This window comes from Ctenopharyngodon idella, chromosome 6, assembly GCF_019924925.1.
Source record: "Ctenopharyngodon idella isolate HZGC_01 chromosome 6, HZGC01, whole genome shotgun sequence".
Lineage (NCBI taxonomy): Eukaryota > Metazoa > Chordata > Actinopteri > Cypriniformes > Xenocyprididae > Ctenopharyngodon > Ctenopharyngodon idella.
In genome coordinates, this window is record NC_067225.1 from 22616872 (window position 1) to 22632013 (window position 15142).

Consider the following 15142-nt stretch of genomic DNA (forward strand, 5'->3'; position numbering starts at 1 on the left):
TAGCGCAAAATGGCTTAATTAATTTGGATCCTTCAAAGGCAGTTTCATATTAGTTTAGAGTAGTCCTGATCCCAGGTAGCGGAAGAGGTATTATTTACTAATTCACCATGAATAGTTTAGTGAGTTCAGTTCTCTATGGTAATCCGTTTTTTCTAGTGTTAGGAGTGAGTTGCATTCTCCACTCTTATTCTACTCATTAAAGTAGAGTCTCAGGATGGATTTATATCAAAAGACTAGATCCTACTTGAAATGCACCAGTGCATTTAGACGGTTATTGCAGGGTCAATCGCAATTCACTTGGGCATTAATTATAGAGCAGGAAAGCTTTTAACATGTCTCTCACTTTCCCATGCAATCAAACCATCATAAATGAGCTAGTCATCAATCTCACATTGACTGAACTGCAGTTTTTGAAAACAACTATTACTCTTTTTTGGGGAAAAAACCCTTATATATAATAGAATAAGTTACACGTTATTTCAATGGTCCACTTTAGACATTCTACTAACTATAATTTGCAACTACATGTAAACTAACTCTCATTAGAATATTAGTAGACTGTAGTAGACTTACCATAGGTAAGGGTTAGGTGTTAGAGTTCAGGTAAGTAGAATAAGTTAACATAAGTTGAGTTATATACTTATAATCAGTAGAATGTCTGTTGTGGGACCATCAAAATAAAGTTTTTGCAGATACTAATACTCTAATGACAGTTAGTTGACATGTAGTTGCAAAGTTATGGTTAGTAGAATGTCTATCAAAATAAAGTGTTATGATATAAATATGATATAAATTATGATATATGATATAAATTTATATATATTATATATAAAATGATAAACTTGACAAATTAAAATATAAATGCATACATACATTTGAAGTGATTACTAATATGAATATAAGTTAATATTAATACTTTTCACATTGAATTATTTAATAATATCTTTGAGTGTGTGATTTCCATTGAATTGCAATCTCTTTGTTTGAGCTAGTTTATTTGTCTGACTAATGGAAGACGAGACAAGTGAAACTTGTTTGAAAACAGTCATTATGTTTGCAGTTCTGTTTGGCCCCACTATGGGTGAAGAAATCAACCACTGTACCATAACTTGAAGCAGTTTTTACATACCTATAGTTATTTCATTCTGAGGTTTGTATTCCACTTTAAGAACCAAAGTGCAGTGTCATTCCTTCAGAACTTTTCTCTGACCTGCACTTTCATCCAAACTATCCGTAATGTCTGTCATGTATCTTCCAGCACACACAGGGCATGAGGCCATGTTCCAGCTGTCACAACACACACACATGCTAGCTCGACCCTACGGCCTCTCACTGTCCTGAGTCGAACATATGCCAAAACTCAGCAGCTCCAGACAGGATGTAGCACATGTCCATCATATTACACCCACCTTTTCCCATGACCTATGGGTGGTAGTAGATAAACAGCTGCCCTGTACAACAGACCCAGCTTCTGCATACTGATATTTTACACTTGTGTGCCACGCGGGCTGCAGGTGGGAATGCCTGAACTGAAGGAGACTAAAAGACACTGTTGTTTTTCAGAAAGTGAGTTGAACAGGGGGAGGTATTCAATGAGCCAAGTGTTGTACGGTCTCCCTGGTTCAGGGGAAAGCAGCGGGCTGGTTGAGGTATCCTGTTCAAAGGCTTAAAGATATGTGCAAGATCACGCAAGGAGCACAGTTTAACAGCAGGAACCTTTTCAGCTCTGTTAGTGATGCTAGATTTTCAGGTGACTGATTTAATGCAGCACAACAGCAGGATGGTCTTTCAATTTTAAATGTATTATCTCTATTGCTTTTACTGTAGCAATTGAATGTACAATGCACTCCTTTGCTGGGCTGGCCAAGCTGAGTGTCCATGTTATGGCTTTCCCAAAGAATTTTCACTACACAAATCTCTAGTTTTTTACTTAATTGTCATTTGCACTCAATTTAATTATGTTAACTGAAATTAAATTTGTAAAATGTTAAGTTAACTTAAACCATTTGTGTTGGGACTACATGAATCATTTCTGTTGCATTGAATGAAACTGGGCAGTGGATTTCTAGTTCCCAGCATGCTTTGCATAGGGATAGATAAGGAGAGTAAATGTTGAAATTAAGTGCTGTTTAATATGTTTTTTTAGTAAAGGGAAAGGCTTGTTCATTATGTTCACATGCTATAGCTATAAAAAGTTATGTATGAACATGTTCCAGACTAGCTATTTATTGTAACTTGAAGTAAGATTAGTTGATTACAGGGCTGTTCTTCTTCATACCAGATTAAGCCATCTGCGTATGGTCTGTGGCCCCGCACCCCATCAGACAATCATGGAGCTCTCATGTGCACAACAGCTACCCACAACCTAAGCACAAGCTTCACTCTTCACCACAATGGTAACCACAACAACTTGATGAATTTAAGTTCATACAACAAGACTACAATTAATCAGTCCAAACTAATTATTTTTTGTTGGAAAAATATAATTCAATTTCATGGAAAAGTTTTCCTTAATTTATTAAGTTCACTCAACACATTCTTTTTCTGACACAAGAACCTAAATTGATTAAGTTTGTTCAACAAACTATTATTTGTTTAAATTGACGTTGTAGTCTTGTTGTATGAACCTAACTTAATTGTGTGGAAAGGTTTTCCTTAATTCAATTACGCTGAATGAACAAACTATTTTTTTGAGTGTAGCACTCCTCCAAAAAAAAAAAAAAAAAAAAAATTATGTGGCACTATTAACTTAGGACTTTAAAAATGATATTAAAGGGGTCATACAATGCCAATTTTACAAGATATAAAATAAGTCTCCGATGTCCCCAGAGTGTGTATGTGAAGTTTTAGCTCAAAATACCCCACAGATAATTTTTTATAGCATGTTAAATTTGTCACTTTTTGAGGGTGAGTAAAAATGCTCTGTTTTTGTGTGTCCCTTTGAATGCAAATGAGCTGATGCTCCCAAGAAGAGTTTCAAGAGCTCATGTTAGCAGCTCTGATTAATGTTACCTCAGACACACTGAAAATGTCAGAAACTGTTCAGCCTTTTATGTTCAACTCGGAGTCGGACAATTATGGAGAGACTCAAGAAGAAGTGACAACATGTAGAATGCAACAGGACGTTTCTGAATGGTTAGTGGATGAATTTATGTAGCTGATGTGGAGTTAACTATCTTAAAGTCATTGATTAGCATATTCTGTCATGATATCTATAAATCGCTTGTGTGGGAACTGTTGTAAGATGCCTACAGAGCCAGAGAATAGTTTAATTACGGTTATAACTTATGTTGTCATCTTGCTTTTATGACATGCTATTGCATTTGTGTTACGTACTGTATCGCAATAACATGGCCTCACCCCTTTGTTGTGTTCTCAGGGGCAGGGTTTATGTAAATTTTAGGGTTAGTGATGTCACTAACCCGGGAAGAAGCTTGTTTTAGTCCCTACCAGCCGTTTGTTGTAGTCCTTAAAAAGCGATTTCTTTAAAAGAAAATATCTCCCTTTGCTTTGAACTTTGAGCGTCCTAACTTTGCAGATGTTTTTTATGCTCAAACAGCAACATTGCACATTAACTAAAGTTAAAAAAGTGAAATCATAATCAACCACTCCTTTAATTATGTGCAGGAAATGGGCAAGCTGAAGATGATTACTTATTCCAAGCTTTATAATAAATAGTCCTTGAAAAATTGGACCGCTACTTCTGTGGACCGGCTGCCTAAACTCAACTAAGCACAGCAACAAAACATCCTTTCAGTCAGTCATCAAACAAAAAAGAATGATCTTAGACTGAAACTATTAAGTTATATTGACTAATCATCAAAGAAACTCATTTAAAGCAAACACTGAAAAGGCTATATGCTCTAGGAGAAGAAAAAGAGAGAGTGCTGACCTGTAATACTTCTAATATGGTCACGAAAAGGCAACACATATTACGTCTATTGAATTAGATATATTTAAACAATTACACAGTTTCAAAGGGTAAATTGACTTGAACACAGTGGTACAGTTTCAAACGAATGGTATTCCCCCAATGGGGCAAATTAATAAAGCCATGTTGAGACATTTTACAGCAAAGCTGTAATATATTTAGCTGTCCATATCATTTATCAAAGCGTTTTTAGAAGTGGGCATGGTGAAATCTAATGTTCACATGGAAGTCATGAGAATGCTGCCAAGCAAGCAAATAAAAGACAGGCCACTGACAGATTTCTCGTTTGAGTAGCCCTACGGGGGCTTAAAACGTTTTAAAAACTACTAAGTTTTCAATACAGATTGAATTTTGATAAGACATTTATTGCTAGCACCACATGTTTGCTACATCTTGATAGGCAATGTCAGGGTGGATTTACTAATTTAAAAGCACATATATATGAAAATCCTGTGAAAATCCTTTCAAGCACCAAGCAAAATATGTGTTGATGTGAAAATGGGAAACAGCATGATGTGAAATGCCACCCGAATCTTCAGTCAAACTGTTTTGGTTGCATGATCAAATAAGTTCTATGCATGCAAGAAATATGAGTATAGTCATGGAAAATCTCAGTGAATAAACACTGGGCATAAGTTCTTGCTTTATAATTATTCCGCACCACATTTCCCTTGCAGGATACCTCCAGATGAGAGGTTAGACATGTAAGGACTTGCCTGGATGTGGACACATGTCCTCTAATATCCAAGAAGACCCCTTCTAAGCAGCTGAGCTAAACACAAACAGTCAGGATAGCCCTCATGCTGTCGAAACCCAAATGACGGGGAGGTCAAACAAGACAGGGCTGGGTGAAATTAGGGGACTTTCCGAGGGGCTGGATATGCATTTAGGGTGGAGATGGGAGTATACAGTTCCCCAGCATGAGGTGTAGAGGCACTCTACAGGTAGCTGTAGGCAGATCGCCAAACAAAACCAAAGAGAGGGAGTGACAAATACTAATGTGGGCATCTGGCTTGCCTGCCCCCTTCCAGAATGAAATAAAAAGATGTCAATGTCAATTTCATGCCAGTTGCAATGTTTTTTCAAGTGAACGTCAGATGCATAGGCTTAAAGTAATTCATTGATTCACAAAATCCATTGACGACTTACTCCATAGATTATTATTTAAATAGATGTGGCGTACCAACTGTCCCAGAGCTGAATGTGTAGATACCCATGAATGAAATGTCGCTGACATGGCCATTGTGTAAGTGTTTATCACTCTGTGATGGACAGCTGACCCTCCCAGAAGACCTCTGATAGTGGCACCTGCTTTGTAGCAAGAGGTTAGTGACATGTGTACCCTTTTGTGCTCCTACCCAGGAAAGTCTATCCATGAGTGTGCTCTTCTGATGAGATCAGCAGGAGGAGTGAGTGACGCTTCTGCATAGTGCTGCTGATCTGTGAGGAAAGAGGGACAGAGGATGGATAAATGTGTCTGGTCAGAGGAAAGTATGAGCATTTTAAAGAAAAGACGTTAAATAAGGAAATACTTTAAGATTCTGGACTATTTCCATGTCACTAATCCTGCTGGATAATATGATGTTTTACACAATTAAACTTGTGGAGTGCAGCCCTGAGTGCTGCTGTCATTAACACAAACTGGGATCATAAAAACACTACGAAAAAGTAGCTTTTTTTATTTATATAATTATATACATGTACAATAACGTATGATCTGTATGATTTAGTATTAAGGTATAATTTTAAAAGTACTTGTTACGTATTATTTTATGCATTGTTTAATGATTTTTTTAAAGTCCCCCTGTGGTGAAAATCAAGTTCCTAATGTTGTTCATATGTCTATCTGGTGTTTTTAACATGCTTTAAGACAAACCATGTGCAAATTCATAAGTCAACACCACTGCTGAGTATTTTCTCTTTAAAACTGCAGTAAACCAAAGACAGTCTCAAACCCGCCGTTTGAAATCGCTGGTGCTTCTGACGTCACAAACTACCTTGTAACCAATCACATCAGTGTGCCGCGGGATTTAGCATATTATTAACTGACCGCGCAAGGGAGTCTCATAAGAAGGTTATCCCGGTATATTTTTCTGTTGGTATGAAAAATTGTGTAAATTTAGCAATATAGTGGGTGTATGACGCATATTACGATGTTATGATGAACTATATGCCTTTCTCCACTGACGTTCTGAGTTGTTCAAAGCGTTTCTAAGGATGCTGATTGTTAGAAGGCAGCTGTCTGACTCGTGAATGTGAGCATGGTTTGTGTAACATTAGCAACACATTATTAGCTGTTTGATAACATAGTCAAGCAAAACTCTAATCATATTAATTACCGTTATGTGTCGTTGTAAAGAGCGATACCATTGTGCAGCGTTTACCTCAGTAGGTTGACCGAGTGGATCTCGTCTGAGTTTGTGCGAGTGAGTGGAGGCGGGGCTAATTATCATATTCATAGATTCGTGTATATTAAATGAGGCAAAGGTTTAGAGTTGCATTCAAGCTATTATAGGGCATTAAGAATTTTTTTCACATTAAAAAACTTTTAAATATGTAATTTTGGTGATCAAAGATGAGTTTTAAGGGATACAATTATTGACTACAGGGGGACTTTAAAAGACTTTGAGACATACTGTACAATGATTTGTGTTTACAAAATGCTAATATGCTATATATTATAAACATTTGCCTCATATATATATATATATATATATATATATATATATATATATATATCAGCTTAATTAAAAAATCTGAAAATGCAAGAAAAAATGTTTTATTTTTCCTTTCTCATTAAGAATATTTAACCAATAAAAGTTCCCTTCGTAATTTTTATTTAACAAATATGGCCAATAACTCATGAAATTATTTTTATTAATTAACATTTTTTAAATATCCTCTAATTAAAACTAATACTAAATGTTATATAAAAAGAACAAAAAATTGTATTATATCGTACAAGGTTTAAAACTTTTAAGACAAATGAAATGTATATGAAAATGTGTATGATTCAGTATCTTAGTAATCTTGGCAGGATCTGATTTTTGAGAGACGTGCAGAAAAGGCAATGTGACTATTTAATTTGTGATCGTGCAGTGCTCATTTCATTCATAGAATTTACACTCAGTCACTTCACACTCATTATTGTAGTAATTTTTAGAGGTTTATGTAGCTATAATATCATGCTATCCCCTGGCTCACTTTTTATCCAGCAAACATGAGGAGCGAATGTGTCTGCTGAATACTTTTCCTATTATTCGGTAGAATTCGCTATTCGTTTTGAAGCTATTACCGGTGCCTTTATGAATCAAGTATTCGGCTTTAGGCACATCCCTACCATACACAATCATAAGTATAATCAGTGTAAGATCGGAGGTAAAAGAAACAAGGGAACCTTATTAAGTGACAGTGGGGAACATTTTGAAGACTGATTGAACTGTTGCTATCAGCAAAGTTAAAAGTTACCTGCCCGCTTTATAACCCTCAACAGATGAGTGTAGCTCCAAGGATGGGAGTTTACTAAGAGTAGTGAGTAATTGCCAGGTGGAGGTAGAAGAATGACGGTACTACTGTCAATGTAGCCTCTTCAAAGGCCTCAGAATTTGCATGGGTGTAATATGTATGCAATTACTCCATAATACGAGATCAAGAGATTGTGATTAAACAACCAGTGGCTGGGCTGGTTACATCTTTACAGCTTACCTAAATACCTGCAAAGACAGCTAATTCGGTCCATGATTAGCATTCCTGATTATAGTCTTTAAATAAATACACTCATTCATTCAAGTTGCCATATTGCAAAAGCAATACAGCACAGCAATCCTGTAGCTCAAACAGTAGCACATGAGGCTAACAATGCCAAAGTCATGGGTTTGATCCCCATGGAACCCAGAAAATAAGTAAAAGTATATGAATGCATGATACATTACATTTTGGGAAAGGTGTTTGGCAAAATCTGAGAACATTAACATTGCTTCATAAGTGTGTCTCATCTACACAGGAAACCATTTATCAACACCAGCATGTTAAAACAAGAAGACTAGAATGTTTCTTGATCTGCAATGGGGCAAAATGACAAAAAAAAAAAAAAAACATTTAAAAATTATAAAAAAATTGTGCTCACCACAATGAGCAATCCCCTCTTGATTTTTGCACTCATTTCTACTAGAAATGCAGCTGTTTCAATAGTTACTCCCACTTTTGCAATTCATACTTCCCGGTGTGAATTTAAAAAGGGCTGAGTCAAGATACTCTGGAGCAGATACTGACAGGAATTATTTGGGTTTGCGTTAACAAAATAAATGGTAGTACAGCAGCTGTCGAGAGCTCCCCCAAAACCGCAGCCATCTCCCTCCTTTCAAACCCTTGAGATTATGGGATGGGTACCGCAAAGCTTGCCGGAGCACGGCTGCATATTGTCAGACTGGGGCCTTTCCCACGTCTAAGCTCTGAATCAACTGACACAGTCTAGGGTGTTGAAATGAACCGTTACCTCCTCCCATCTCTCCCACTCTGGGTGTAGAGCAGTTTAACAGCTTTACAGAGGAGTATATGTTATCTTAGGCAGTGTGCAGTACTGGGTCATTTCTGATAAGCAATATAGCCAAACTTTGCTGCGGTATTTTGTGTTAACACCCGGATTGTAAGTTAAGATGATTCACAATGATAAAGCAGTTCTTGTTAAAGTTTAAAGTTGTCTTATCGGTTGTTTTCTATTCTTAAATGCTGTTTTTAAAAATTTTCGCTTGCTTGCGTTTTGCCATTTGCCTGTTTTATCATTTTATCTCTTTCTCTCCTTACAGTTGCTTCCTCAAACTGGACAGATGGAGAGAGGAGGGATCCTGGGCAGGTAGGCATCTCCAGAATGCGGGGGCGGCTTGGGAGCTCTCAGTGGGGGCTGAATGACGCATAACTGCCTCCCACCCACACCCACGGAGAAAGACTGGATGGGGTCATTGTCCCCACACTTTCAGCGTCCCCTCCCCTCTTCTCTAGGACCCAACCCACTCTGCTGAGTGGGCGAATCCTGGGGGTCTAACGCCTACACACACCTGCATATTGAGTGGGACACACAAATGTTCAATGCAAAAATTCCCATCATTGTTTTTGGGGTTGAATCCCCAAAGGTACTACAATACCCTGAGCATAACAAAAACTCCAAAACAGATGTTGAATCTGCTATTGCAAATAAGCGTCAAAGACCTTTTCAGCCAAAGACACTGACTGTTAAAAAGAAAAATGTTGAAACACTAACATAATTGACAACACAATCTCATGATTTTGTCCATTCACCAACTAAACTGATGTTTACCATGCAGCTTAGGACCCATCTGTCCGAGTTATGATGTACTGTATCCTATTAGTTTGCTAACTCAAAGTGATTGCTACATAAATTTAGTATCATGAAAGCAACATGAATAATATCTACAAATGATTTTAACTGGTAATGGAAGCTGCCACCTAGAAAAGAAATTGAGTAAGAGACAAATTTTGGTCATAACTTCATCAATCTGTCTTCCAAACCGCTATTCCTACAGTATGTAGAGTCTTATGCTGGAGCCTATCCCAGCATGTCAGGCCGTAGGCAGGGAAACAACCTGGAAGAATGGCCGGTCCATTACAGGAATGATACACACTCACACATTCATACTGCCACTCACATGTATGCCTTTGGATTGTGGGAGAAACCGGAGCACCAGAAGGAAACCCAAGCCAACACAGGGAAAACACAGAAAAGCCTCAGTCAAATGGGATTCAAACCAGGTGCCTTCTTTCTGTGGCGAAACAGTGCTACAAAATGGTGCCCTTTGATTGAAATGTAATCTAAATGTACTTATAGTGTGCACTTTAGTTGAATACACTTTAAGTTGCTTTGGGCAATGTGTAAATGCCAAAAGCATAAATAAAACTTGCACCCAGGCCACCAAAGAAAACAGCAACTAGATCTGACACCTATGGATAACACACGACTCGTATCTCTATCTCTGTGAGTTACCAGAACCCAATGTTAAAAATAATGCAACACGCACAGAACAAATATATATGCAGTGCAGAGTGGCTCAGTAGTTGTCCAGTGAATTTCCATTCACTAAGCGTCAACTAACCAAACTTCAACTTGAAGAGTTGAATTTCTTGCTAATATAAAAAATCTTCTTGCCCATAAAAAAAAATCTAAGGTACGACTGCCCAAAAATGAAAATTCTGTCATCATTTACTCACCCTTATGTTGTTCCAAACCTGTATGAGATTGTTGATGGTAGCCATTGACTTGACTTCCATAGTATGTTTTTTTTCCTACTATGGAAGTCAATGGCTACCGTCAACTGTTACCAACTTTTTCAACAATCTGGTTACCAACTTTCTTCAAAATATCTTCTTTTTAGTTCAACAGAAGAAAGAATAAACAATGACAGAATTTTCATTTTTGGGTGAACTAACCCTATAGACGCAAGAGTCCTCTTTTGTTTGTGCTCATGAAATGAGTTTCATAAGCATGTATGATTAGGTGAAAAAAAATAAGCGGGCTTTAAATCTTGCTGCAAATGGCCTGTCAACACTACAGAGCTTTTGAATGCAGGTCCAAATTACAGCTGCCCCACAAGCAAGCAATTACCGAGCTGCAAGCAAGGCGATGTGCACCATGGTGTGTGGTATATGCGACTAGCGCGCAGAGCTTGCTAAGAGGCTTCGCGTAATTTCCGTCACTACATTTTCCTAAGCATTGGTCTATCCTCAAATCCCACTCCTGTATAATTACATTAAACATAATGATTGTGCTGATATACAGATTTTGACAGTAAAAGATTCTGAGAGTTTTCCAATAGGAAAAGCAGGACGAGGGCCGATTTGAAATGTATTTTATTTTTTGCCAGAGGCTCCGTCTGGCCACGAAGGCAGTTCGTCTTGGCGCGGCAGACAGTGGTGTTATGTAGGCGCTTCCCAAAAAACGAGGCTCGGTAGCCAGTGTCAGGCCAGACGGAGTGAGAGATGTGACGGGGGCGCCCACGCGTGACACACGAGTCTTGTGGAAAAATGGGAGGAGGTGAAGTGACGGCCGGCACCACCGCCAATTCCGAAACCTCCGTGCCACATGTCACACGCAAGAGCATTGAGTAGAGCATGCTGGGCAAAGGGCCTAACGATGTCACCTCCTCCTCTCTGATGAATTTTCCACCTCAAACCTCAAGATTCCTCTTGGAGACCGGAGCGACTGCCACTTTATTTGAATTTGCCTGTAGCAATAATTGATCATAATGGCTGTGCTAGGGAAGACTTTATGGTTTTGTATGAAAAGTTAATTTGGCAGTAGTTTGGGAGTTCATTGCATCAATTTATTAATGTTCCCACCCAGTAACTATTAGAGTTTGTGAGATGGCATGAGGTTAAAGGGTTAGTTCACCCAAAAATGAAAATTATCCCATGATTTACTCACCCTCAAGTCATCCTAGGTGTATATGACTATCTTCTTTCAGACGAACACAATCAGAGATATATTTAAAAATATCCTGGCTCTCCAAAGATTTATAATGGTAGTGAATGGGGGGTGTGTTTTGAAGCCCAAAATAAATGCATCCATTAATCATAAAAATAATCCATTCGGCTCCAGGGTGTTAATAAAGACCTTAAATGAAGCGATGGGTTTTTGTAAGAAAAATATCCATATTTAAAACTTTCTAAAGTAAAATAACTAGCTTCCAGCAGACAACCGTACGTATCGATTTGCGGCAGAAGAGTGAACTTTGACCTGACGCACGCGCAATGAAATTTTAAAGAAAAATGGCGGAGGATTTCAATATAAGAGAAGAGGAACTTCAGTTCGTTGCACAGCCCCATTTGTTTAAACCGCAAATGGCATCCCAGACAGCAATATGGTGTGGCCCAGATCCGGCCCACATCTGGTACATGTGGATTACACGCAGACCAGATGTGGGCCGGATCTTACGGTACTCCTACATCCTGCCTCATACATCGCATCAGGGGGTTACTCATTTGGCGCAAGTTGACTTGCGCAGTATGCGTACGGTCGTCTGCCGGAAGCTAGTTATTTTAGATTATAAAGTTTTAAATATGGATATTTTCTTACAAAAACCCATCGCCTCGCTTCAGAGGGCCTATATTAACCCCTTGGGGCCGTATGGATTATATTTGTAATGGATGGATGCATTTATTTTGGGCTTCAAAACAGGCCCCCTTTCGCTATAAATCTTTGGAGAGCAAGGATATTTTTGAATATATCTTCGATTAAGTTCGTCTGTAAGAAGATAGTCACATACACCTTGGATGGCTTGAGGGTGAGTAAATCATGGGATAATTTTCATTTTTGGATGAACCTTTAAGGAATAGTTCCCCTGTCATTATCTACTCTCATTGTGCTGCACCTATAGTACTTTCTTTTTCTTTCTTTTTTTCATGGAATACAAATTGAAGAATATGGACTGGGGCTGTCAAACTTCAAAAAGGATGCAAATGTACCTTAAAAGTATCATAAATGCTCTGACTATCCAGTTTTAAAGGTTTGCAAATTCCGTGTTGGCGCAGCAGAAGTCATTGTACTTTGTGAAGCTTAAAAACAAGAAAAACTCAAGATTGAACATCCTGTCCCACCCTTTAAGTCTCAGGTTGAACATGTGCCCTGGAGCGCATCACTACATCACTGCCCTGATCCCTACAGCGTGGCCCAGACCTGTGCCCTGGAGTGACGTGACAAACGGGATTATCCCCTGTCAACAAGACTCTGATCCTGGCCTGGCCAAGCTCCTTGCTCCTGCCCTTTTCTAAGGGAACCCCTGCATCTACCATCCCTGCTCCACCCACCCCCCAAACACTCTAATCCATCATGCTCTGTCAAAGGCAACCTTGAGTCTCCGCCTCCTCACGGGTTAGCATTAGCCTAATCCACTGGGTCTGTGGCCCATTCTAGTGGAGCTCCCAGAGTCCTGTTTACCCAGCACATCTGAGTCAACAACAGCACCGGGACCTGTAGCTCTCATCTCATTAGATCTCAGCTGGGTGTGCCTTTGACATTAACAGGTTTGCTCGGCTGTCCCACAGACTTCCAGCATAGTAATCCACATGGCAAATACTGTATGACTGTTGTGGAGGGAAACTATGACAGTGCAAAGAGCAGGAATTGGAGTTATTGAAAGAGTCCAAAGACACTTGTAGAGATGGTTGACGTCTGGATAACTTTAGAGTCATTCAAAGCGAGTGGTTGCATAAGAGGTGCTGACTGAAAGAATAAACAGTTATAGCACGCTGGTGCTTGTTGTAGCATACACTGACGCAATGAAAACTGCAGTGTTTGCTTCGGTTATCAATGCTTTAATACAGAGAGGTCCACAATTATTAGTGACTAACTACTGCAAGTCCTTCAATGGAAATGTGAAAGCTGAAAGCGTTATTTTAGATTACACAAAGATAGTGTTGCAGGCTGGGATCAACAAAACCAGTGGCCAATTAAAATGACCCCTCACCCCCTCTTCTCACTAAATCCCAAACAGCAGTTGGTGACACTCACTTCCACGGACCTGGAAAAGATGCGAACTTCAAGAGCCAATACCACCCTCTAGTGGTCAAAATGTGTAAAACCGTTCTACTGTTTAATGCACTTAGGGTTGCGAGTAACTTCAGAGACTTTTAGCATTATTATGCATTATTATATACCATGGCTTTTAGGATTTTGAGAAATTAGATTATGTGAAGTTGTTATTATAAACGCTCAGATGTTCTTGCTTACATTTATACACAAGATGCTATTTGGATCATTCTCAAGTCATGCTGAATGATCATGAGGGTTTTCACAAACTTGTGGAGTTCATGCAGTTTGAGTACTGCTAACATTAAATTAAAGGAAGAACCATCAAGTACTAAAAAAAAAAAAAAAAAAAAAAATCATATTATTATAGAATACCAATTAATATAGTAATTGCATCCAATACAAAAGTATCCAGTTAGAAAAAAGAACTCGTTCCCTAAGATATTTGGCCCTTACCGTACATATTGATTTTTATTACTTTCTGAGGCAACATTTATGTAATATCAACATGCAACTAAACCATCAGGAGGTCAGTTTTGATTTGAAATGTCCTTTTTCTGTGTGGCCTATTCAGTGCACGTAAAAAGACTTGTGTGACAATGTAAAAAATGGCAGAAATACCATATAAATTATTTGGCTCCTTACACAGAGGCAGGTACTCACACAAAATACGTAGCCCTGGGGGTAGAGACCTTATACGGCTGCTAATGTTCACGTGCCTCATAACCTGGTTCCAGCTGCGATTTCAAAACCACCCTTTATGGTCCGCCACCCATAAGCACTGGCCTGAAGAGTTGTAACCTTACACTGGATGCAGCTATTAAACAGTGTTTTAGAATTCCAAGAGCAATAAAAGTTGAGATCAAATAATAATAATATGTTAATAATAATAATAATGATTACCATAAATAGACATAAAAATATCAAAAAGCATTTAAATTACACTGTCTCTTAAAGACTTGACACAACAACAGCAACAAGCACTTCATCGACCAAAGTGACTCTCACCAGTGAAATCAAGTGGGACCTTCACAGATCATCTTACATTCCTAACCACAAAGTGAATGAACAATAAACGAAAAACAAACCTCCCAACAGTGCTGGGTGCATTACTTACGAATTGTTACTGATTCCAAATTACATTACATAAATTGTAGTTAGTAAATTAATCCATTACATTACACATTTAAGTTCATTTTAAATGTACTACTTTTTGATTACTTTTAGATTTGACCTAACCCATTTATCACATTGATTTGAATTGGATAATCTTGTACCATGTTGATATAAAAATACAAAGAAAAAAATATAAAAAAATATATTCCATTCTTTGTTATCAGCAACATGAAGTGCATTAAATATTACATTACGCCAGGGTTTTCCAAACTGGGGTTTGTGATGGAACCTCAGGGGTTTTGTGAGTGTAATGAAAAGCTATTAAATAATTAAATCATAAAAATTTAAAAGTAAAATAAATAATTTTAAAGTAGAGACAGTCTTACACTTATTAAAATAGATTTTTTTTTTTTTTTTTTTACCTGCATGTCATGTGACCATTAACCAACATCAGAGAACCGTGAACTTAATTTTATTATTTTTTATTATTATTAATATTGACTTAATTTTATTTATCTCATTAACTTAAAATCTCAGGAGGTACTTCGAGTAAATAT

At 38.0% G+C, this 15142-nt stretch overlaps 1 long non-coding RNA gene across 1 annotated transcript; it reads right to left on the minus strand.

The window, feature by feature from the left end:
* Window positions 1-4275: 4275 nt before the first annotated feature.
* Window positions 4276-8420, minus strand: LOC127515011 (uncharacterized). The gene is made up of 2 exons (XR_007930749.1): window positions 8058-8420; window positions 4276-5371 (listed from the first exon to the last, which is right to left on the minus strand). It is a non-coding gene; the product is annotated as an uncharacterized LOC127515011 (long non-coding RNA).
* Window positions 8421-15142: the final 6722 nt, after the last annotated feature.